Source organism: Camellia sinensis, chromosome 13 (assembly GCF_055761805.1).
Source record: "Camellia sinensis isolate YWXY chromosome 13, ASM5576180v1, whole genome shotgun sequence".
NCBI classification, from domain to species: domain Eukaryota; kingdom Viridiplantae; phylum Streptophyta; class Magnoliopsida; order Ericales; family Theaceae; genus Camellia; species Camellia sinensis.
Genome location: NC_138973.1, coordinates 104,234,418 through 104,257,521, shown reverse-complemented (window position 1 = coordinate 104,257,521; position 23,104 = coordinate 104,234,418). Strand labels below are relative to the sequence as shown.

General features: G+C 44.1%; 1 pseudogene; it reads right to left on the bottom strand.

Moving 5' to 3' along the window:
• Window positions 1-612: 612 nt before the first annotated feature.
• Window positions 613-23,104, bottom strand: part of LOC145805600 (protein NRT1/ PTR FAMILY 1.1-like) — a 49,553-nt pseudogene continuing 27,061 nt past the window's right edge.

The following is a 23,104-nucleotide window of genomic DNA, read 5'->3' as shown; positions in this document are numbered from 1 at the left end:
TGTAAAATTTTACTCTCATTCATAGTAAAATTTTACTTTTATACAGAGTAAAATTTTATATAGAGTAAAATTTTACTTTTAGCTTCAGAGTCTCACAGTTTACTTGTTTTTTAGAGTAAAATTTTACTTTTATACAGAGTAAAATTTTACTTTTAGTTTCAGAGTATAAAATTTTACTATACAGAGTAAAATTTTACTTTCATACAGAGTAAAATTTTACTCTGAAATACACAGTGAAGATGGCTTAATAGGAGAGCTGATAGATATGAGGCTAATATAGTAAAAGAAACAAGTTTTAAAATATTAGGGAGTTTTGAAAGTACTTATATAATTCTTGTCCTTTTGAAAGACAAATTAGATAGTGAGGGGGCTATCACCAAATCCCCCATAAAAAACTACTTAAGCAATGACAAAAAATTACACTTAGTCCTATTGGATGAGGTATGGATGGGTTGATTGGATACAAATAATCAACAATGCTAGAAGTATTTAACATTTTACTCACTTCTCATATGCTCTTGGCATTATTTTCATAAAGTGGTTGCGTCCAGATTCAAACCCGCAAATCTCAAGATTGATAGGCTGAATTTTAACTACTGCAAGTAACATAAATCATACTGACAATACTATGGGGGAATCCTTTGACATGACCATGTCTTCATCTTTCTTGTCTTCCCAATCATCATCCCAAACATTTTGTTCCTCAGAGCCATAAGCCCAACCACAAAGAAGAAAGTAGAAGAAATTAGCCACACTCAAACAAGTTAGGATCCAATAGTAGTAGCCATAGTGACCCCTGTTGAGGTTATTTGATACCCAACTCACATTGCCACCCCTTTTGGTCGCATGAGCCAAAATGCTCACAATGAGACTTCCCAACAAGTTCCCAACCCCCATTCCAAGTGTGAAAAGAGCTATTCCAATGCTTGACATGCTCTTGGGAAACTAAGAATAGTAAAACTGTATCTGCCCAATTGCATTGAAAGCTTCAGATATCCCAACCAAGCAGTGTTGTGGCACTAACCACATTGCTGACATGTTCACCCCTGCATCTGGCTGGTCTGCCAGCCCTTCATTGATTGCTCTGGCACGTCAAGTCCTCTCTATCAGTGCTGCCACTGCAGTGGCGATGCAGGAGAGAAAAAGCCCGATCCCCATGCGTTGTTTTAGGCTAAGCCCGCGTGGGCGTTTGGTGTACTTTGATAGCCAAGGCACGATTAGTCGGTCATAGATTGCTACCCAAATGGTTAAAGTGAGGATTGAGAAGACGCCATAGGAGCCCGGTGGCATTTTGGAATTTTTGTTGAAGTGTCTGTCCATTGTATAGGCTTGGAGAACTGGGAATGCTTGTTGGCTGATTGTCACCGCGATTATGATCCCAGCAGACCATATGGGGAGGACTTTGATCAGTGCTTTTAGCTCTTCCACTTGTTGAACTGTGCATAGAGTCCATGGATCTAAGGCTGTGCCATCGGGTTTAAGTCTTTCTCTGGGTTTTTTATGATGCAAGCTTTATTCAAAAACCTGAGAAGAAGAAAAAAAAATATTGCATTTCCGGTCAACTAATTATCATAACCAAGTATGATGAGTTCTAGCAATGATTATTTGGTTTTTGCATATACTATATGTGCCTATACTGAACTACGTAATCCTTATTTTTGTCTTCCCTGTCATGTATGTAAGTTTTATTTTCTGATTAAGCTTGGTAATGAGCTTCCCTTGTCTTCTGCAAAAAAAAAAAATTGTTGTCCGGTTCATTAACTCAAAACTTGACTCAACCCAACAAGCCTTTGGAATTGGGTAGATAGATCCATTTCCTTATTCGGTAAAAAAAATAAAAAAAAAATGACTTAAAGGGAAACAAAGTTTATGGAACCTCTTAGGAATGCACAAACTAGCATAAATAAGCCAGTTTAATATATAGAAAACAAACAAACAAAATACCAGATTTTGCATAGAATTTAATATAGAATATGGGGTTTTGACACTTCATTTGAGTTCCCGAGTCGTATGCAGGCAATCGGGTTTGTCAGCAAAAAGACTAGGTTTTGACATGATACGACATTCCAGTGTGGTGGACTTTTTTTTTTAATAATAAATATTTAATAAAAAATATTGAGATTGGGATTGGGATAGAGAAAGATCAGTGGCGGTTATATCGATATACATAGGTTATAACAATTAAAAGGACCATCAAAATGGTGCCAAATTCTAGTATAGAATTATTATGAGTTGAAATGTTAATATAAACAAATGATTTCACATTTTGCATGTACCTTAGTTTTTCTGCTGGTGCAAGAAGCTTTGAGCCCTTCTTGTGATGATACTGCCCCTCCGAATCCTTTGGTGGGAAATCAAGGTGTTTGTTCTTCCAAGACACGGCCATGACTTGAGCAAAACCAGTGAGCAAGCTCTTGTTCGCCTTTACCTTAATGTAAAGTGGCGATCCCAAGAAAAACATGACAGTAGAGAAAAACATAAGCACCACGGGGACTCCAAATCCGACTGTCCAATCTTTTGCAGTTTGAATATAAATTATAACCGTCGCTGAAATCATGATAGAAATCCCCAAGGAAACATAGTACCAATTGAAGAAGGTCTGCAAGACCCTTGTGTTTTTGGGATTGTCTGGCTTGTTAAATTGATCGGCGCCAAAGGCCAAAGAACAAGGCCTAATGCCACCGGCTCCAATGGCCATGAGGACAAATGATGAGAAGAGCAGGGCAAGTTGCGAAGGCTTTGGTGATGCACAATGATCTGCATTCGGGTGGTCACAATGGGGTGGCCTCGCATGTTTAAATATGGCTGTGAACCACAGCACAACTAGTCCCTGTGACAAGAATATAGTCCAGTTTAGACTCAGGGTAAGGTTTCTGTACAGATTATGAGGGAACTACAGCGAAAAATACTTTTCTGGCATTTTTTCATGGCCTTATTAACAAAACTCCACCAATAAATTATTATTCCTAGTGTTCTTGACATACTCAATAGTTTATATTATCATTCTTAGCATTTTGCAAAAAACTCCGCAAATTTAGAAGTATAATGACGTCGTTATTGTGAATGATGTCGGGAGGTCACCGTTAACATTTTATTTTCATCATTTACAAAAACACTTTGCAAATTATCAGCTTTACCGGCTTTTTTTCAGAAACTCCGTTTTCCAATAAAACAAAAATGATATTGCTTAAAAAACACTGGAAAAATCAATTTTTTTTATTTTTTATTTTGTTGTTTTGTGGGGCACATAAAAATTGTTGAAGATGCAAATTCTAATACGATGAATGCTGTGTTCAATAATGTATGTATAAAGTGTAAAATGGAATCAACTTCAAGGAATAATGAATTATGATGTTCCCAAGAATGATACCAATGTTAAGAAATAAAAAAGTCCAGCCTCTTTTTCAACGTATAGAGAATTGTTTTAAATAATGGTGTGGGACACGTATTAGTATCGGTGATAAGGTCATATATTGGCGGTGTGTGAATAATTTTCTTGATCACACTGTTCGTTTAGTAATCAGCTAAAGAGCACCAGCAGAATAGATGATTTCAATTAACCTGTAACAGAAAGAAAAGGGTTCGGCGGTGGCTCTTCCATCCGGGAGCACTCTGACGATCAAGTCAGTATATCTCTCAAAGATAATCAAGTGTTAAACTCACTGCTCAAAGCATAAATTGCGTACCTTAGACCCACGGGGGTGCCTCTCTTTTATAGTTACCTTAATCCTAGTCCCACTAGAAGCCCGACTCCTGTGGACTCCAATTCAGTACTTACCTTGGACACTTCAAGAGATAAAGATAAACTCTCCAAGAGCTTTATCCTTATCTTGGCTAAATCTCCTCTTTATTCTAGGACTTTTGTCCCTTATTCGTTTATCTCGGATTCCGATATCTTCGGAGATAACCTCGGCAACGCCGAGATAACCTCGGCATAATGACCAGGACACGTGGCACCTTGGCTGACACATCGGCGTCACCTTGCCACGTGTTGGTATTCAGAAATATATCCCCACAACTGCCCCCTAGGTTCTATTACCTCAGCATTCTGAGGTGATGGAACCTATATCGGTACTTCCTCCTATATATCGGCTCAAGAACTCCTCAGCCGAGATCATTTTATGGCCGACATGTTTTCTTCAGCAAACAAGAATTCCAGTGAATTTTTTTACGTGTGTGAGCTGTCACGTATCATTTGCTCAACCGTTTCATTCATGCATCTCCACCTTATTGGACCGTGTTGATGACGCGCTTGCAAGCTATCTCTCTCTCATGTGCGTCGTCTGACGCATACGTTCTTCTAGGCGTATTGATTATTTTTTGCCGCCGTTTTCATTTTTGACAAAACCTTTCCCCCTTTCTTCATTTTTCCACTTTTGCATTCGATTTCTCTTCGTTTTTTCTCTTCTAGCTCTTGGATACGCCATTGTTTCAGTCTTCAAGCTCTGCAACTGCCTTCCGTTCTCCCTTCCTGTGAAGCTTTTGTCGTTCTCGTTGCATCCGTTACTGTCGTCTGACTTCGGTAATCTTCATATCGGCTTCACTTTTTCTAGTAAGCCAGTGTTCCTTTTGTTTTCAATTCTGTTGATATTCTTCATTTCTTGTTGCCATTATTGTTTCAAATCTTGCGAATCACATATCTGATCATATATATTCAAATGGTTTTGATTTTGCCCATATCTTGAATACATACTGTTCACCACTTTCTTGCACTCTTGTTATTATTCTTGACCATTTATTTCTCGTATTCTTTATGCTCTTGATAGCCCATCAATGTTCTTGATTCTAAAGCACATCTTTGCTTTTCTGTCTTCTAGATCCGGGCCTTTGACCCTTGCTTTCATAGATCTAAGTTTGGGATTTGTTGTGTAGAACCCATGATTTAGGAGAAACTGAAACTAGTACTTTACCTAAATTTTTGCTGAGGTTTTATTAACCCTCTCGTGACATTTTTTCTCTAAAATCCAACCCTTCTAATTCAGGCCGATATCATGGGTATATGGAGACATAGGGTAGATACTCCGACCAAACTTGAGTATTTGAGGCAAGAATTCTCTATCCCTGCCAATGTCCATCTGAGGCTGGCTGGAGATAACGACTCCATCATGCCCACAGATGATTCGACGCCTTTTCCCATTGTAGCTTTCACTGAGTGCGGACTCCGGCTCCCACTCAACATCCTTTTTTGTGAAATTCTTCACTATTATAAGTTGAACCCCATGCAACTGGCAATCAATTCCTACCGAGTGATCAATGGCATCATAGCCTTAGCTAAACAGGAAAATGCTAGGATCACCCTAGCCGATATCTAGTATTGTTATACCATGTGTGCCCTTAATTCGAAAGAAAAATGCTACATTTATTACCTTAAGCCGAGGTCTACAGAATTCAAAATGGTAGCCGACCTCCCAGACTCCAACAAGGGGGCTGGAGATGACTATCTCATTACCTCGGGAAATTGGGAGTTTGCTCCAGACGAGGACATCCATCTTTACCCTCTTCATCGATCAGTTTTAGAGGGCAAGGGTAAGAGCCCAGTATTCAGCTTTGCCTGTTTTCTTTCAAAGTCTTAAATACTTTGTCGATTTCTGACGTCTGTTCTTCTTGCAGTTGTTCGTCAGCCACCGAAAAATTTTCGCCACTCCTTTGTTCCTAGCAAGGATTTGAAGAAACTTCTGGACTTACCAGTCCATAAAAGGAAAGCGCCTGTGCTTCTCAATTTTATTCCATCATATAAGTCAACTTTGCCCGACGTTCCCAAAAGGAAGAAACAAAGCCTTTCTCCACCCTCTGCTACAACGCCGTTGACTGCATCCACATAACGAACAGATCAAGGATCAACATCTGATCCAGCTGATCAGCCAACAACTTCGGCTCTATACCTGGTCCCAATATCAGGACGAAAACGCCGGCGACGACTTGTCCTTACTGCCAAGATGGGTTGCCCTAAACCTGTTGCAAAAGATCTTCTGGCCAGTATTCCATCATCTGTTGATGAGCAGCCAACACAAAACCAACCTCCACCGAAGCCGAAAAGAATAAAGAAGGCTCAACCAAAGGCTAAGATAGCTCAGGTTGAATCTGAAGACACTCTGCCTATTTCAAAGTTGGCTGAGAGTGATAAATCTCAGCCTTCTGCTGGGAAGAGGCGCTCTGAGTCTCAACCACCAGAATCCCAAAACCCAAAAAAGCCGAGGTCTTCCTCTGCCACAACCTCGGGATCAAAAAAACCTGATGCCCCCTGGGCCCCTACAATTACTTTGGAAGACAAGCTTGTCATGGCAAGTGATAGTGTCGATGATATCAACATCGGCGTCGCACTCAGTACCGCTCTGCTTCTTCCAGGCGATCTGGAGCGAAACGCCCTGTACAGTGAGTACGAGAACTATGCTCTAATGCTTCAGCACTCCGTTCAGGTAAATGTCTTCTTTTTGGTAATTTTCTTCTTTCTTTCTCTTTATTTTGTACTTTGAACATTCTCTAATACCTCTGTTTTCTTTCAGGCCATCCAGCATACCCACTCTTTCTCAATGCAGTCTTTTGAGAATCGGGAGAGGCTTGTCGAGATGAAGAGGGAGTTCTCTTCCCTCCAAAAGACCAACAAAGGTCTTCAATCAAAGATGAAAAAACTGGAGGACCAAGCCGAGGCCGCAATAAAAGCTCAAACCAATGCCAAAGAGAAGGCTGAGGCTGCTGAAGCCATCAGGAAAGTGGCTGAGTCTCAGAAGAGAGAAGCTGAGGAAAAAATGGCCCAGGCCGAAAAGGAGCTTCAGAAGGCCCTGGCCACCAAGGACGCCGAAATCAAAGAAGCTGATGAAAAGGCGTATACTCAAGGTATGGCCGATGTTACTGAGGCCTATGAACTTCAAGTGAAGCAGGCATGCAACAAGGGTTTCACCCTTGGTTGGATGTCCCTTCTGAAGAAACTCAACGTTCCTGAGGACTCACCATTGAGGAAAGCCGATGCCATCCCTCTTCCATTCCCTCCAGCTCAACCTCCAAGTCAAGACGTCGGCAAATGTGAGCCTGAGGATGGTGACAAGGAAGAGGATGAGGCTTTAGTGAGAAAACCCAAAGATGTCGATGGGGCCAAGTCCCTTCTTCAAAATGAGCAAGTCCTGGACTTGACTCAAGATGAAGAGGGCGATGGAGTTGTCAAGGAAACTACCCCGAAGCAGGCATCCTCTGACGTTCCTGTAGCTGACAAAAACATTGATGAAACCCTTGCCCAGATTGATGTCGAGATCGCGGAGGAGAAGGCGGCCAAGGTAGCTCTTTTAGAACCTTCCGAGGTCCAAACCCAAGTTGCTGTTGATGCTGATGAAGCTTAATTTTCATGTTTTTCCTGTCTTGTCTTTTGTACTGTTTTGTTTCCTTAGACAATGTAAGCTTTTTCATATGGCCGATGTGCCCCTGTTTCAACTGAATGCTTAACACAACTGTCCTTCAGTGAATGCTTGTATCTTTGTCTTCTTCTAACTGCTCTTGCATGATTATATACTTAGAATATTTTGCATGTCTTATGTACTCTTCTTTCTTTGTGCAATCTTCTCGGGGTGACACACCTCGGATAGACAAATTTCTTGTAAACTTTTAACAGATATTGAACATCATACTGGTTTAACTTAACTTGTAAATTGTCCACAAATTTCAACAAGTGTTAGGTAATGATTTCGGCTTAACTTCAACTTGTAAATTGTCCATCAATTTCAACAAGTGAAGATAAACAATAATCTTGGCTTAACTTCAACTTGTAAATTGCTACAAATTTTAACAAGCATTAAGCATTACTTCGGTTTAACTTCGACTTGTAAATTGCTACAAATTTCAACAAGTGAAGATAAACAATAATCTCGGCTTAACTTCAACTTGTAAATTGCTACAAATTTCAACAAGTAAAGATAAACAATAATCTCGGCTTAACTTCAACTTGTAAATTGCTACAAATTTTAACAAGCGTTAAGCATTACTTCGGTTTAACTTGAACTTGTAAACTGTTACAAATTTCAACAAGTGAAGATAAACAATAATCTCAGCTTAACTTCAACTTGTAAATTGCTACAAATTTCAACAAGTGAAGATAAACAATAATCTTGTCTTAACTTCAACTTGTAAATTGCTACAAATTTCAATAAGCGTTAAGTATTTTATCTTTTCTCTGCCCCCAATGTGAACTTAAGTTCCACTTGGGTTCTCATTATTCAAAAACAACATTATGCATCTTTTATCAACTCACAAGTCTTGGAAAATTCTGCTAAGATTTTATTGATGACGTCGGCAAAAAGAAAAAAATAACAAGGAACATCTAATGATAGAAAAATTTCAAATTACGTGTGTTTCAGGGTCTTGGCAATGCTTTGCCCTCATTATCTTCAAGCCGATATGCTCCATTGCCTAATACCGAAGTAATTCTGTAGGGTCCTTCCCAGTTTAGGCCAAGCTTGCCCTCTCTGGGATCCTTCTTGTTGCCAACAACTTTTCTTAGGACTAGGTCGCCGACCTAAAAATCCCTTGGATTAACCTTCTTATTGTAAGCTCTAGCAAGCTGCTGCTGGTACACTGCGAGCTGAATTGCAGCTTTCTCCCTTCTTTCTTCTAAGAGATCCAGATCTCGGGCTAGAAGTATGTCATTAGTCCCATTCTCTACTCCCTAGGTTCTGATCCCTGGGATGCCGATCTCCACTGGGATGACTGCTTCTGTGCCGTAGGCCATGGCAAAGGGGGTTTCCCCTGTTGATCTTCTCGGTGTAGTCCGATATGCCCAGAGTACATTGGGCAACTCGTCTACCCACTTTTCTTTTGCTGCCTGCAGCCTCTTCTTTATCCCATCCAAAATTACTTCGTTGGAAGCTTCTGCTTGCCCATTACTTTGGGGAAAACTTGGTGTTGAAAAGTAATTCTTTATCTTGAATTTCGCATAGAAGTTCTTGATGAGTTTGCTGTCAAACTGCGTTCCGTTGTCGGCAACTATTGCTCTTGGAATGCAAATCTGGTGATGATGTTTCTCCATATGAAGTTCTTAACGTACACATCTCAGATTTTGGCAAGAGGTTCTACTTCTATCCACTTCGTGAAGTAATCTGTTACTACCAGCAAGTACTTCCTTTGCCCAGTTGCTTGGGGCAACTGCCCAATGAGATCCATGCCCCATTGGGCAAATGGCCATAGACTGAATACAGGGTTCAGGTCAGCAGCTGGCTGGTGTATCAAAGGTGCGAACCTTTGGCATTGTTCACACTTCTTCACGTAGGCTTCTGTATTTTTTTGCATGTAGGGCCACCAATACCCTTGGGTAATGGCCCTGTGAGCTAATGATCTGCCCCAGCGTGGCTTCCACAAATCCCTTCATGAATTTCATATAGAAAATCTTCAACCTGCAAAGGGTGTATGCACCTTAGAAGGGGTCCAGTGAAGGACTTTCTGTAGAGATGTCCGTCCGCTGTCAAATTGAATCTTGCCGACTTCAATCTGACCTTGTGTGCTTCTTTATAGTCTTCTGGCAGCTTTCCCTCTTTTAGGAATACAACAATCGCATCCATCCAGCTTGGTCCCAAGTCCACGCACATTGCTTCTTGTTCTGTGATCGGTGGTTCTATGCTCGGGTTTGACAAATATTCAACCATTATTGTCCTTGTTTTTCCAGTTTGTATTGAACTTGCCAAGTTGGCCAATGCGTCGGCGTGGCTGTTATCATCTCGGCAAACTTGCAGAAGTCGGCAGCTGCGAAACAAGGCTGCCAGTCTGATGACTTCCTTTGCATATGCTGACATCCTCTCATCTCGGGTTGCAAACTCTCCTGTTGTCTGATTTACTATAAGTTGTGAATCACAAAAAATTATTACCTCATCTGCTTCTGCTGCCACCGCCAACTTTAGTCCTATAATCAATGCTTTGTATTCTACCTCATTGTTCAAGGCCTTGAACCCTAATCGAATAGACTATTCCAATATTTCCCCATCAAGAGATATTAACACTACTCCTGCCCTCGCTCCTTGTCGGTTTGAGCTCTCATCGACAAACAGGCGAAAGGAGTTGCCGATGTAAATGCTGCAGGGTCTGAGTTTTTTCTTTCCTTGTTCTTTTGCCTATGGCTGGGCTTCTTCTTGTTTGCTTGGACATTGTTCATCTTGGCTCAACGGAGCCCGATGTTCGATGGATTCTGGCGTGAATTTGGCCACGAAGTCGGCCAAAACTTGGCCTTTAATTGCTGTTCTCGGCCTGAATTCCAGGTTGTACTGGCCCAAGGCCACTGCCCATCTTGCTATTCTTCTAGTTAAGACTCCTTATTGTAACAAGGACTTCAGTGGGTGCTCTGTTAGCACTATAATCTTGTGCGCTTGAAAGTAATGGTTCAGCTTCTTTGAAGTCATTACTAAGGCCAACATTAATTTCTCTAGTGGTAGGTACCTTGTTTCTGCATCGTCCAAGGTTTTGCTTACATAATAAACAGTCTTTTGCTCCCCCTTTTCCTCTCGGATTAGCACTACACTTATTGCGTTTTCTGAAACTGCCAAATACAAAAATAGTTCTTCTCCAGGTTCAGGTGTTGAGAGGACTGGAGCCGTGGTCAGATACTTTTTTAGGTCGGCCAAAGCGGCCTCACATTCCTCAGTCCATAGGAAGTCCGTAGCCTTCTTCACCAGGTTGAAGAAAGGTTTACATTTGTCTGAGCTTCTGCTGATGAATCTGTTTAGGGCTGCGGCCCTTCTAGTTAGCATTTGCACCTGTTTTGCTGACGTCGGGCTCTTCAACTCTAGGATGGCCTTGATTTGATCTGGGCTGGCCTCAATGCCCTTTCTTGTTACCAGGTACCCCAAAAACTTACCTGATCCAACTCCAAATGCGCACTTTGATGCGTTGAGTCGGAGCCAGTATGTTTTGAGTATATCAAAGACCTCTTTTAGGTCGGCAAGATGACCCTTAGGTTCCTTGGTCTTTACGACCATGTCATCGATGTAGACCTCTATTGTTCGGCCAATCAGGTGTTTGAACATTTTGGTTACCAGCTTTTGGTAAGTTGCTCCTGTGTTTTTCAACCCGAAAGGCATTATTCTGTAACAGTACAGGCCTTTTGGGGTGATGAATGCGGTTTTTTCTTCGTTTGGGGGGTACATGGCAATCTGGTGGTACCCCCTGTAGGCGTCTAGAAAACTCATTATTTCATGCCCTGAAGTGGCATCTACTAGCTGATCAATTTTGGGCAGGGGAAAGCTGTCTTTGGGACAGGCTTTGTTGAGGCTAGTAAAGTCTACGCAGACCCTCCATTTACCGTTCTTCTTCTTTACCACCACTGTATTGGATAGCCATGTTGGGTAGTGTACTTCTCTAATGGCCCTAGCCTCCAGAAGTCTGTCTACTTCTTCTTCTACTACTTCAACGTGTATCAACGTTGGTCTTCTGGCTCGCTGAATTACAGGTTTGGCCGACCTGTCAACATTCCGTTTTGTGGCAAGTGACCTTGGGGTCAATGCCAGGCATTTCGTAAGGTGTCCAAGTGAACACCTCAATATTTGCTCTTAAAAAAGTTTCCAACTCTTTTTCCTCTTCTTTGGCTAAGCCCGAGCCGAGAAGAAAAAAGCGCTCTTCATCCCCATCCTGGATGAGGATTTTCTTTAGTGCCTCTCCGCTCTTCTCGGCTGGTTCTTTGCCGACGTCTTCTAGGACTTCCACGTCCTCATCTTCAATTTCTGCCTTCTCTGGCTCTCGCACGCTGCAGGTAGATTTCATTGCTACCATGGAGCAATTCTTCGCCTGTAGCTGATCGCCTCTAACTTCCTCTATCCCATGCTCTGTTGGGAATTGCAGTAGTTGATGCAATGTTGAGGGGACTGCCCCCATTGCATGCAACCATGGCCTTCCCAAGATGATGTTGTAAGGGGAGGGTGTGTCAATCACCATGAATTCTGTCTTGATCTTCTTAGTGCCAGCTTGCACTTCCAAGCTTGTTGTGCCCAGTGGCCACGTCGGTATTCCATTGAAGCCGACCATCGGGCCATTGGATTACTCTAAGTCATCAGGATGAAAGCCCAGCTCTCTATAACATCTAACATACATGATGTCGCAAGAGTTACCTTGATCAACTAGGATGCGTTTCACTTGGCACTCCCCAACCTGGAGGGATACAACCAAGGCATCATTATGTGGATGTTGGACTATCTCTAGGTCGACTTCAGTAAAGGCTATCGTCGGTCCCTGGCATTCTTCAGGCCGAGGTCTTTTATGTTCAACCTGGTTTATGTGTTGTAGGTGTTTTACCTTCTGGGTCTCCCCTTGTATGTCGCTTTCGTTCTCTTTTGAGTGAATTACATTAACCACCCGTGGTCCTCTTACCTCTGGTTGTTGAGCTGGGGGAGATGGAGCTGCTGGTGCTTAAGGCAATCTTGCCTGTTCTTCCCTTGTCCTGGCTTCATCGACAAGGTCCCTTAGATGGCCTTGCCTTACCAAGTCTTCTAAGTGTGCTCTTAAGGCTCTACAATCCTGAGTTGGGTGCCCTTCTTCATTGTGGTAAGCACAACGCCTACCGATGTTTCTTCCCATAAATTCCCCTAGTGTTCTTGTTGGTGCTCTGAAATAGGGTTGGTTCCGTATTTGATCCAGGACTGTGGACCGAGATTCGGAACATAGTCATCACTACCTGTTTAGCCCTCAATTCCGTTTCTTGTTTGATCGATCCATTGTTACCTCGGCTTCGCTTCGGTGAGCCGTTTCCTTTTTCTTGCTTTGTCTCTTTGTTTCCCGACGCATCCTCCTCAGCTCTGGCGTACTTCTCGATTCTCGCCATGAGTTCTTCCATGCTTTTTGGCAATGTTTTTGCCAAAGACTTCCGTAGTGGGCAGTCATCTTTCAGGTCATTCTTGAAAGACATGACTGTCACCTCTTGGTTGCATTCGGGTCTTCGATTGAACACCTCGTAGTACCTTTTTGCGTAGGCCCTAAGGCCTTCATCCTTGGTGATTTTTAAAGCCATCAGTGCGTCGACCCTCAAGGGCTGTAGTTTGTTCGTCACAAACCTGGCCACAAACATCTCGGCCAGGCCTTCCCAAGTCTTTACGCTTCCTTTTGGTAGTTTATGGAACCAATCTGATGCAATCTCCCCGAAGGATGAGGGGAATACTTTGCAGAGCAACGGCTCGTTCCCACTATATAACGCCATTGAATTCAGGTATAGTCCAACATGAAAGTTGGGATCTGACTTACCATTATATATTTGGAACCTCGGCATACTGAATCTCTTTGGTGCTTCAAATTTATCTAGTTCCACCGAGAATGGTGTCTTTGGCTTAACTGGGAAAGTTACCTCGGCTTCAGCATTCTGTTGCTTCCTCTTGAGGTAATCTTTCAAGTCTTCTTTACTCCTCCTTGGAGCTCGGCTATCTTTGGACTTTAATCTTTTCGGCACACTATTTTCGGCCTCGTGGTGGGCCCGTTTTGATCTTTCTCCTTGGGTTGTGTCAAAGCAGAGAGCCTGCCCTTGAACATGCCGATGTTCTTTGGGCTCTAGGTCCTTCGTGTGATACGTCCTGCGGGACTCCTCTTGTCTCGGCTCCTCTCGTCCGATTTCCCTGGAAGGTCAATGAGAGTGTCTTCCGCTCCTGGTGTGCTGAGGGGCTTCGGGGATTGTAGACACCCCATTTTTGACCGACCTTAAGACTCAGACGTCACCGATTGAGCGCTCGGTGATATTGCATAATGTGCTCGTTCAGAAGTTTCAGAGTCTTGGCCGTGAGCCCTGCCTCCGGACTTCCGGACTCTTTTGTGCCTTGCCTCGGTTTGCGAACCAGACTCGGTTTTCTCTGTTTCTTTTCCTGAGGGGAGGGAGAGGTCCTGTAGACCATCTCTTAGTGGCCATGGGCTACATTTGGTGGCCGTAGGCCATTTTGCCCATTTCGGGGCCCGGTTCCCGGTTTTCGGAGCCGTCAGGCCGTGTGCCTCGATTCGGGACCGCCTAACCATCTCCGTTTGTTCTGATTTTTGGCATACTTCCTTTCTACTCCCTTTTGAGGGACACTGGGGCCTGAGAGACCGACTTCGTGGTCGAACACCACTTTCGGTGCTTAACAACCCATTTTCGGGACCCCGAACTGCGCGTTTTGGCCCCCGAACTTTCGTTTTGCAACGGTTTTCGTTCATTTTTGGCAGGTACCTCTGTTTTATCACTGGGAAGGCCATAGAAGGGTGGGAGGCCAGTAATTGTTGCAGCAACCAGTTATATATCCCCCGACGCCCTCCGATGCCCGTTTTTCACACTTCCGGGCTAATGTTGAACACCTTGGGCCCACTTTCTTGAACTTTGAACCACATACTTATGATGTACACACTTGGGAGGACCCTAAAAGTTGGTGGCTGGCCACTAATGTTACTTGACCCTTTTGAACCGCTCCTTCCGGGCTAATGTTGAACACCTTGGGGCCATTTTCTTGAACTTTGAACCACATACTTGTGATGTACACACTTGGGAGGACCCTAAAAGTTGGTGGCCGGCCACTAATGTTACTTGACCCTTTTGAACCCCTCCTTCCGAGCCAATGTTGAACACCCTTGAGCCACTTTCTTGGACTTTTAACCACAGGGTTGTGTTGAGGGCACATGGGAGGACACCATTATGTGGTGGCCGGCCACTAAACCAACTTGACCCTTTTGACCCCTAGCCGGCCGGCTAGGGGGTGTGGCCGGCCGGCCACCTGAAACAAAAATACCTGGCCGGCCATGATCCTCACACTGTTCACTTTACAGCTGTATAGCTTTTTTTTTTTTTGGGTGAAAAAAAAAAAAAAAAAAAGCTATACAGCTGGGGGATACAACTGTATAGCTTTATCCCCCAGAAAATATCCCAATCCGGGGGATATTTTGTGGGGGAAAACTTGCCTATTTTCCCCCACCTTTTGCCCCTCCTTTACTCCCCCTTTCTTGTCCATATAATCAGCTGGCAACATTGCATACAAGGGTTAGAAAAAATTGTCTTCAAGCCTTGAGACATAACTCCCTCTCCATCTCCCTCATTTCCTTGAAAACCTTCAAGTTCTACACTACCATTTCCTCTACACCACCAAGCTCTACCACCACCACTCCAATCCAGCAGCAAGGGGAGGAATTCCAGCAGCTAAGAGGCAAAAAATTTGGTCCAAGAAGCAACAAAAGAATTGATCTTCAAGGGTGAGTTGCAATTTCCCTTTTTTTGCCCATTTCTTGTATCTTTTGCAAGCCACACATGCTTATTGTTTTGAGCTCCGACCAAAACTGAAAAGGTCATTTTTTTGAGCTCATTTTCATGTTTCATTAAGGGCTCAACCCTGTTTGAGCCCTCCATCTTGCACTTGCACTTGCTTCAATACCCTCTTTGAATGTCAATTTTTTGCATGCTTTTTCTAGCCTACGTGTGATCCATTTTGGAGTTTCTCATGAACTGATTTTAGGCTTATTTTGAGCCCCTCTTCAACATTGAAGAATGGCTCATCTTTGTTTGGGACCTCCATGTACCACTTGTCTTTATATCCATCTTTGGTCCCCTATTCTTGTATGACTTGGCAGCCTATCTTGGTTCCATTTTTGGTCATTTTACAGAGCTAGAAAATTTCTTATTTTGGCCCATTCTTCATGTTTCATTAAGGGCCTTTCATGGTTTGAGGCATATTTTATACACTTCATGTTATATCTCTCTTTTAATCCCCATTTTTGCATGCTTTGGCAGCCTATCATGCTTCTGTTTTTGGTCTTTTTACAGCCCTAGAAATAGTCTTATTTTGGCCTATTCTTCATGTTTAATTAAGGATCTTTGGCTGTTTGATGAATATTTTGCATACTTTGTGTTATAGCCACTTTTGAGCCTCATTTTGCATTGCATTTCTAGCATGTTTGTATACTGTTTTGGAGTTTTTACAGTTCTGTAAATAGTCATATTTTTGGTCCCTCTTCAATGTTGTAGAAGGTAATTTTTCAGTTTGGGCTTTGCATATACCACTTGCCTCTTTGGCCACCTTTTGGCCCTTTTTCTTGCATGGGAGTGCAGCCATACCTGTGTTTGTTTTTGGGGTTTTTACAGTTCTGGAAAACATCATATTTTGGGCCCCTCTTCAATTTTGTTGAAGGGCCCTAACCTATTTGGAGTTAGAAGCTATGAGTTGCTTCATAATCTCATGTTTAGGGCCATTTTTGCATGCCATTGTTTCCCTATCTTTGCTTGCTGCTTGGCCATGTTTTGAACTGGAAAAATGCTTATCTTGGGATTGCCTTGCTTCTGTATTTTCATTTCATGTCCATATTGTGCATGTTTGGTATAGTTATAGGCCATTTCGGGTGCCAAAATTCATATTTCGGGACTATTCCATGCATCGGGTGTGTTTTCGCCTCGTTTCGGGGCTGTTTTCCCCCACATTTCAATGCTTAGATTCCATGTTGCATTCTATATGCCATTTCCATGCCATTGCATTGCGTATACCATTGCCTCGGTTTGCGTGCCCGTGTGCACGCATTTTGAGGCACTTCATTTTCATCCATCGGCCTCTTATGTGAGTGTGGCTGAGGCTCTCTCATGTTAGTATAAGTCCATGTTGCATTCTATATCCCATTTCCATGCATTTGCATTGCGTATGTCATTGCCTCAGTTTGCGTGCCCGTGTGCACGCATTTCGAGGCACTTCATTTTCATCTATCGGCCTCTTATGTGAGTGTGGCTGAGGCTCTCTCATGTTAGTATAAGTCCACGTTGCATTCTATATGCCATTTCCATGCATTTGCATTGCGTATGTCATTGCCTCGGTTTGCGTGCCCGTGTGCACGCATTTCGAGGCACTTCATTTTCATCCATCGGCCTCTTATGTGAGTGTGGCTGAGGCTCTCTCATGTTAGTATAAGTCCATGTTGCATTCTATATGCCATTTCCATGCATTTACATTGCGTATGTCATTGCCTCGGTTTGCGTGCCCGTGTGCACGCATTTCAAGGCACTTCATTTTCATCTATCGGCCTCATATGTGAGTGTGGCTGAGGCTCTCTCATGTTAGTATAAGTCCATGTTGCATTCTATATGCCATTTCCATGCATTTGCATTGCGTATGTCATTGCCTCGGTTTGCGTGCCCGTGTGCACGCATTTCGAGGCACTTCATTTTCATCTATCGGCCTCTTATGTGAGTGTGGCTGAGGCTCTCTCATGTTAGTATAAGTCCATGTTGCATTCTATATGCCATTTCCATGCATTTGCATTGCGTATGCCATTGCCTCGGTTTGCATGCCCATGTGCACGCATTTCGAGACACTTTATTTTCATCTACTGGCCTCTTATGTGAGCATGGCTGAGGCTCTCTCATGTTAGTATAAGCCTATATCATATTTCCATGTCATTTGCATTGTGTATGTCATTTCCTCGGTTTGCGTGCTCGTGTGCACGCATTTCAAGGCATCTTCTTTTTACAGCATAGTGCATGCTAGGCTGTATCTTAGATCGCATTCATGCATTTTCTCAGTTTGCGTGCCTGTGTGCACGCATTTCGAGACATCTCTTTTTACAGCATAGTGCATGCTAGGTTGTATCTTAGTTGCATTTCATGCATATCATGCATATTGCATCGTGTTCGGAATAGGAGTTAGCCTGGGCACGGGAAACGAGGTGCATTTCGTACTCCGAGTGACGGAATGTGTCTCAATTCCCCAGTCACCGACACTCCGGATCATCCATGATGGAGTTAGGTCTTGTTGTGTTTTCATGTGCATTCATTCTATATTGAGTTGTGCAATTCGACTCCTTGGCCATCATGCCTCGGTATGCATGATTGGTGGCACGAGGATCGAGGCATGCATATATTTGTGAAAATACATTGCTATGCCCCTTTCCTGCTCTCTGTTGCAGCAAAATGAAGAATCAGCAAACTTCCGGAGTTTGGCGCGCTTTCCAAGAAAAATCACAAAACAGAGGCTAATTGGGGCATCCCAGTGGATTTCCGCGAAGGCAGCCCAGACATGCATCATTCATCAGGAGCAAGGCAGTCCCTGGCTTGCACGCCAGTTTTACAGTTTTCTTATTTAATTTGTTAATTAATTAGGAATTTGTATATTATTCGGACTGTAATATTTGGACTGTACTATTCTTTCATTTGGGACTGTATTATTTATTCGAACCCTCTGCGCGAGGGCACAATTGTAATAAGTGTGCGTGTGTGTGTTGTATGTCTTCCAACCCCATGTCTTTCTCCCTTTTATTTTTCCGCTTATGATGTTTAGATTAGGGCATGTTTAAATTAGCATACAGTATGACAGCATGTTTGCATCATTCATCTGTATTGCATGCACCGGGCTCGGCGCATCATACTAACTGCATTGTACTTTCAATTCCAAATTGAATACATGTTAGTTATAGCATTCCATACGCCATGTTTAGAATAGCCGAGCCTGCTATAGTTGCATTTTGCATGTGTTGCATTGGGCATTTCTGTATACTTAGGATCATGCATGATTTCTAATGTAAACTTCTGTTTTGGCTTGGAGTACTCGGTAAGTTTTATGCTTTAGCATCCTTGCATGCATGCGAGTGACTGCCATGAATAGCATGCTTACCATGAGGCTAAATGCTTATGTGATATATCTGCCTGAGTGCCTGTGGGTGAAGGTTGGGTTACTTGGATTGGAATAAATCATCAACTGTTTGTTTTAAGCCCACTAGATAGTGGCAAAACCATCTCTTCTAAGCCCACCTGAGGGTGGCAAAATCTGCATTTTAAGCCTACTTACGAGTAGCAAACCATCTTTCAAAAATAAACATGAAATGTTTTGTTCCAATTCGGGTGACCCAGTCTATACTTATATGCTGTGTACATCACATAGTAACCTAGGCGAATAACCGGAATAAGAACACACAAAGTTTTCAAAAATAGATATCATGGTTAGTAGAGGCCGATCTTTGATCGGGCGAGCGGGGGTGCTCACGAAGTGACCTTCCCCAATCGTACCCAAGTTCCCGAGCCGAGGCAACTTTGGTGATGATGGACACGTGGCCTTTGGCACCGAGTCAGGGTTTCCTAAATTTCCCAAAACAAAATATTTAGGTGGCGACTCTGTATCTGGCAAAGCAGTCCATGTTTGGCACTTCTTTCAAAAATCTGTTTTCTCAAAACGATTTGCCGGATTTGGACTCTTTGGTTCAGACTTAGAACCGTAACACAAATCGAGTCCGAACTGTAGCGAGGTCCCCCGCGGACTTGTTACAGTTTCTGGCGACTCTGCTGGGGATTTAGAGAACTTGACTCGAACTCATGATATCTGTTTTTGACTACACTTGTGTCTTTGTTTGCATTGCATTTGCATTGGTGTGCCTAGGACACCGTGTTTGCCATCTGCTATTCCTGAACGGTTTGCCGGAGGCTTGTCTTGTCAAGGCATGACCATAAGGCTGACCGGTTGTGGGCTCTGCCAGTATGGGAACACAAACCCCGGTTTTACCGGGGCACCCTCTTTGACTATTCGACCTAGTGCATATTCGGATCCATAGTGACTATTCCAAACTAGGACAGGTTGCTTACCCGTTTATAGGTTGTTTGAAACCGCTCTGTGCGTAGTGAAACCCTAGCTCCTGACAAAATAGGACAGGGAAACCCTACCCCAACATAGGGGTGTTTTGGCTCTCACTTATCTGTTATGTGCTTTAGAGTGCGTCTCTACAGGAATGCATGTATCAGTATATGAGTTTGGGCATCAGGCCTGCGGGCATCAATTCAGTATTGTCAGTATCAGGCCTGCGGGCATCAGTTCAGTATATGAGTTTGGGCATCAGGCCTGCGGGCATCAGGCCTGCGGGCATCAGTTCAGTATTATGGGTATCAGGCATACGGGCATCAGCCAGTATTTGAGAATTAGTTATCTGCGGATATCAGATTCTGTTTTAGGGGACAGTGATACAGGGATAATAATCAGTGTTTGAGGACAGTGTGTATTCAGCTTATTGACTGTGTGTTGTTATGCCCGGCTGTGTGTCATGCATTTTATTTTAAGCTGTTATGCTGTCCGTTTATCTGTTTATTTATTTCCTTTTCGCTTTATTTATCTTTTGCTAGGTCAGTTCTAGCACAATTGCTTCCAACCCAACAGGCATTCCCCAAGCAATTTGGACACGAGGTCGTCGACTCAATCGATCTGAAGATCTAATCGACGGACAGCCAGTGTTCCATTCTCTACCCCCTGTTACCAGAAGAAAGCAGAAAAAGCGCAGTGTATCTGAACAGAGATCACCAGAACAGCGGTTTCCCCCATCAGTGGACAGTCGGATTGAGATCCCCATTGAGACAGATCTGCCAGTAGTTCAGATAGATCAAAACAGTATGGCAACACCAACATGAGTTGAGGAGATGGTGCGCCAAATGCAAGAAACCATGCGGGCCATGCAGCAGGATGCCGTTCACCGAGATGAACTCGCCAAGCAACAGGCTGAGATTATGACCCAGCAGGCTGAGCTAATTACCCGACTGCAACAGCAGAATGCCGCATCTGCTTCACATCAAGTCCCTCCTCCGACAGGGGCTCCATTACCTGAACAAGCACCTACTGTTCAGAACGCCCCACCAAATGCCCAGAATACCCTGCCGAATATCCAAAACTTACAAGAGGACACGAATCTTCCAACGGGGCCAGCTCCGCCCCCGCTTCCACCACAACTGTCTAAGGTCCATGCACCCAATCGCCCCGACTCTCCCTTCGAGTTCGAGGTTGATCATACAGCTCTGAAATTGAGCAAACTTGAGAAGCTCTTCAAGAAATCCCAAGGGGTCAAGGCTATGCCGGATATCGAAGACGGATATACCGAGGAGGCCGTGACACTCCCCGATAGGTTCAAAATGCCACAAATCGACCGCTTTGACGGGTCTGGCGACCCCATGGTCCATCTCCGACTGTTCGCAGACATTTTGCGGCCAATGGGCCTAACACAACCACAGAAGCTTTCACTATTCGGCCGAACCCTGTCGGGTGTGGCCGCCCACTGGTACGCAAAGTTACAAGATGAAGTGAAAAGGAATTGGGATGAAATGGCTGAGGCCTTTGTCGCGCAATATTCGTACAACACTCAGATCGAGATCACAACCCGTGATCTCGAAACGACAAGGCAAGAGCCCAAGGAAACTTTCTCAGACTTTGTAATCCGATGGAGGGCGAAGGCGTCAATGATGACTTTAAGGCCCACTAACAAAGATCAAATCCGGATGATTGTGCGCAATCTCCACCCAAAATTGATGCAGAGAATGATTGTAGTCCCCTTTCCTACTTTCGCAGATTTACACGAGATGGGGGTGCAAATCGAAGATGCAATGAAACAAGGTCTGTTTGACCACGACAAGGAACAACCGAGGAGGACTTTCAACCGTAACAACAATGCGGGCCCGAGTGGCGCTGCAAATACAAGAGCCTCAGAAGTCAGTATGGTCACCACCACTCCCCCTCCCCCTCCAAGGCCCATGGCTGCCACACCCTTCTCCGGCGCGTCTGGAAGCAACACACAAACCAACAGATTCCAACCGCGAGGCCAAAGAACCTTCACCCCATTATATATGCCCCTATCTAAAGCTCTAGGAGTATTAATCAGGAAAAAGCATTTGAAACCCCTGGAGCCAAAGCCACTACCGAATCCACTCCCTCCCTCTCATGACCCAGCAAAGTACTGCGCGTATCACCAACAACACGGTCACGACACCGACCGGTGTTACAGATTGCGTCATGAGATCCAGGATCTTATTGACAAACAGGTGATCGCGCCTCCTGATAAACCCAATGTCACAACCAACCCTCTCCCACCACATAACCAAGCTCTCCCTCCCAACAGAATCAATTTTATCCAAACTGGGGTCGCATCTTACGATCCTAGTATCTATATCACCCCATCCCACCTACCCAAGTCGGAGGTGTTCCTCCCTGATTGCACTGACTTCTTGTGCATGGTGGACATCTCCAAAACCCAACCAGAACCGACGGTGGTGACCGTCGAAGTAGGGCAGGGCAGATTTTGGGAGAGAATGAGATTGTTGAATCTGGGACTAGACAGAATTTTGCTGGGGTAGCCTATGATCCAAGCGGGTACATCCTATCAACGAGCCAAATTGGGCTAGGTATAGAATTGCCAGAGACAGGAGAGCTGTGCATGATTCGGGGGGATGGATCTGGGCTAGGGGCAGATGATCTGACAGCCGTAGAGGAGGACTTTGCCAACTTGCAATTTTTCAATGACCAGGAACCGGGGGATGCGTCAATCAACTGGTTCGATTATGAGGGATCAGCGGAGGCCACTGGATGGCTCGAGGATCAACCAGATGAAGTGGGGGAAGCCCTACCAGAACAGAGCCCGGCAGGGGCAGAGGTATCAGCTGTGGCCGGAATGGCCGAAAGTCAAGTTGTATCGCCGGAGAGCGCCGGTGCTAAGAATTCCGCTCGAGACATGGGCATTATGGATACGGGAATTGTTGAACAAACAGCTGTACTGATGCAACTGGAACGAGAAAAGTTTGAGGAGGCTGAGAGAATTAGGAAAGCTAAAGGCCCTGAGGGGACTGAAAGTGCTGTGTGCACGAAGATAGAGAATGCTGCGAGCATGTGGACAGGGAGTACTGCGAGTGCAACTAAACCGGAGCCAGACAGGTGTCTGTTGGCTGCCGACGGAATGTGGTGGGAAGACGATGACTTATGTCTTGCCCATACGGATGAAGACTGGGGAAATAATCAACCGGATGACACTTGGTACCTCGATGAGGTTGACCATATGACGAGAAGTGGGCGGTACTTCAAACCCCCACACCTGGACCAACCCGAGGCATCCGGAAAGGATAGAGAAGCGGAGAAACAGAAGGAGAAGCAGATTGAAGAGAAAGCTGTGCTGAAACAGTTAAAAAAGATACAAGCAGACATCTCCATCTGGGGACTGCTAATGGCATCACGAGTACATAGGGAAGCTGTCCTATCTGCTATGGACAAGTCCAAACTCTCCATAGACACCACGCCTGAACAGCTGGTTGGGCTGGTTTTTCCGGGAGGAGGTTCCCCGGCATTAACCTTTTCGGACAAGGAACTACCGCCTGAGGGCACAAGTCATAACAAACCTCTCTATATCTCTGTGGAGTGTAGAGATAAGTGGATAC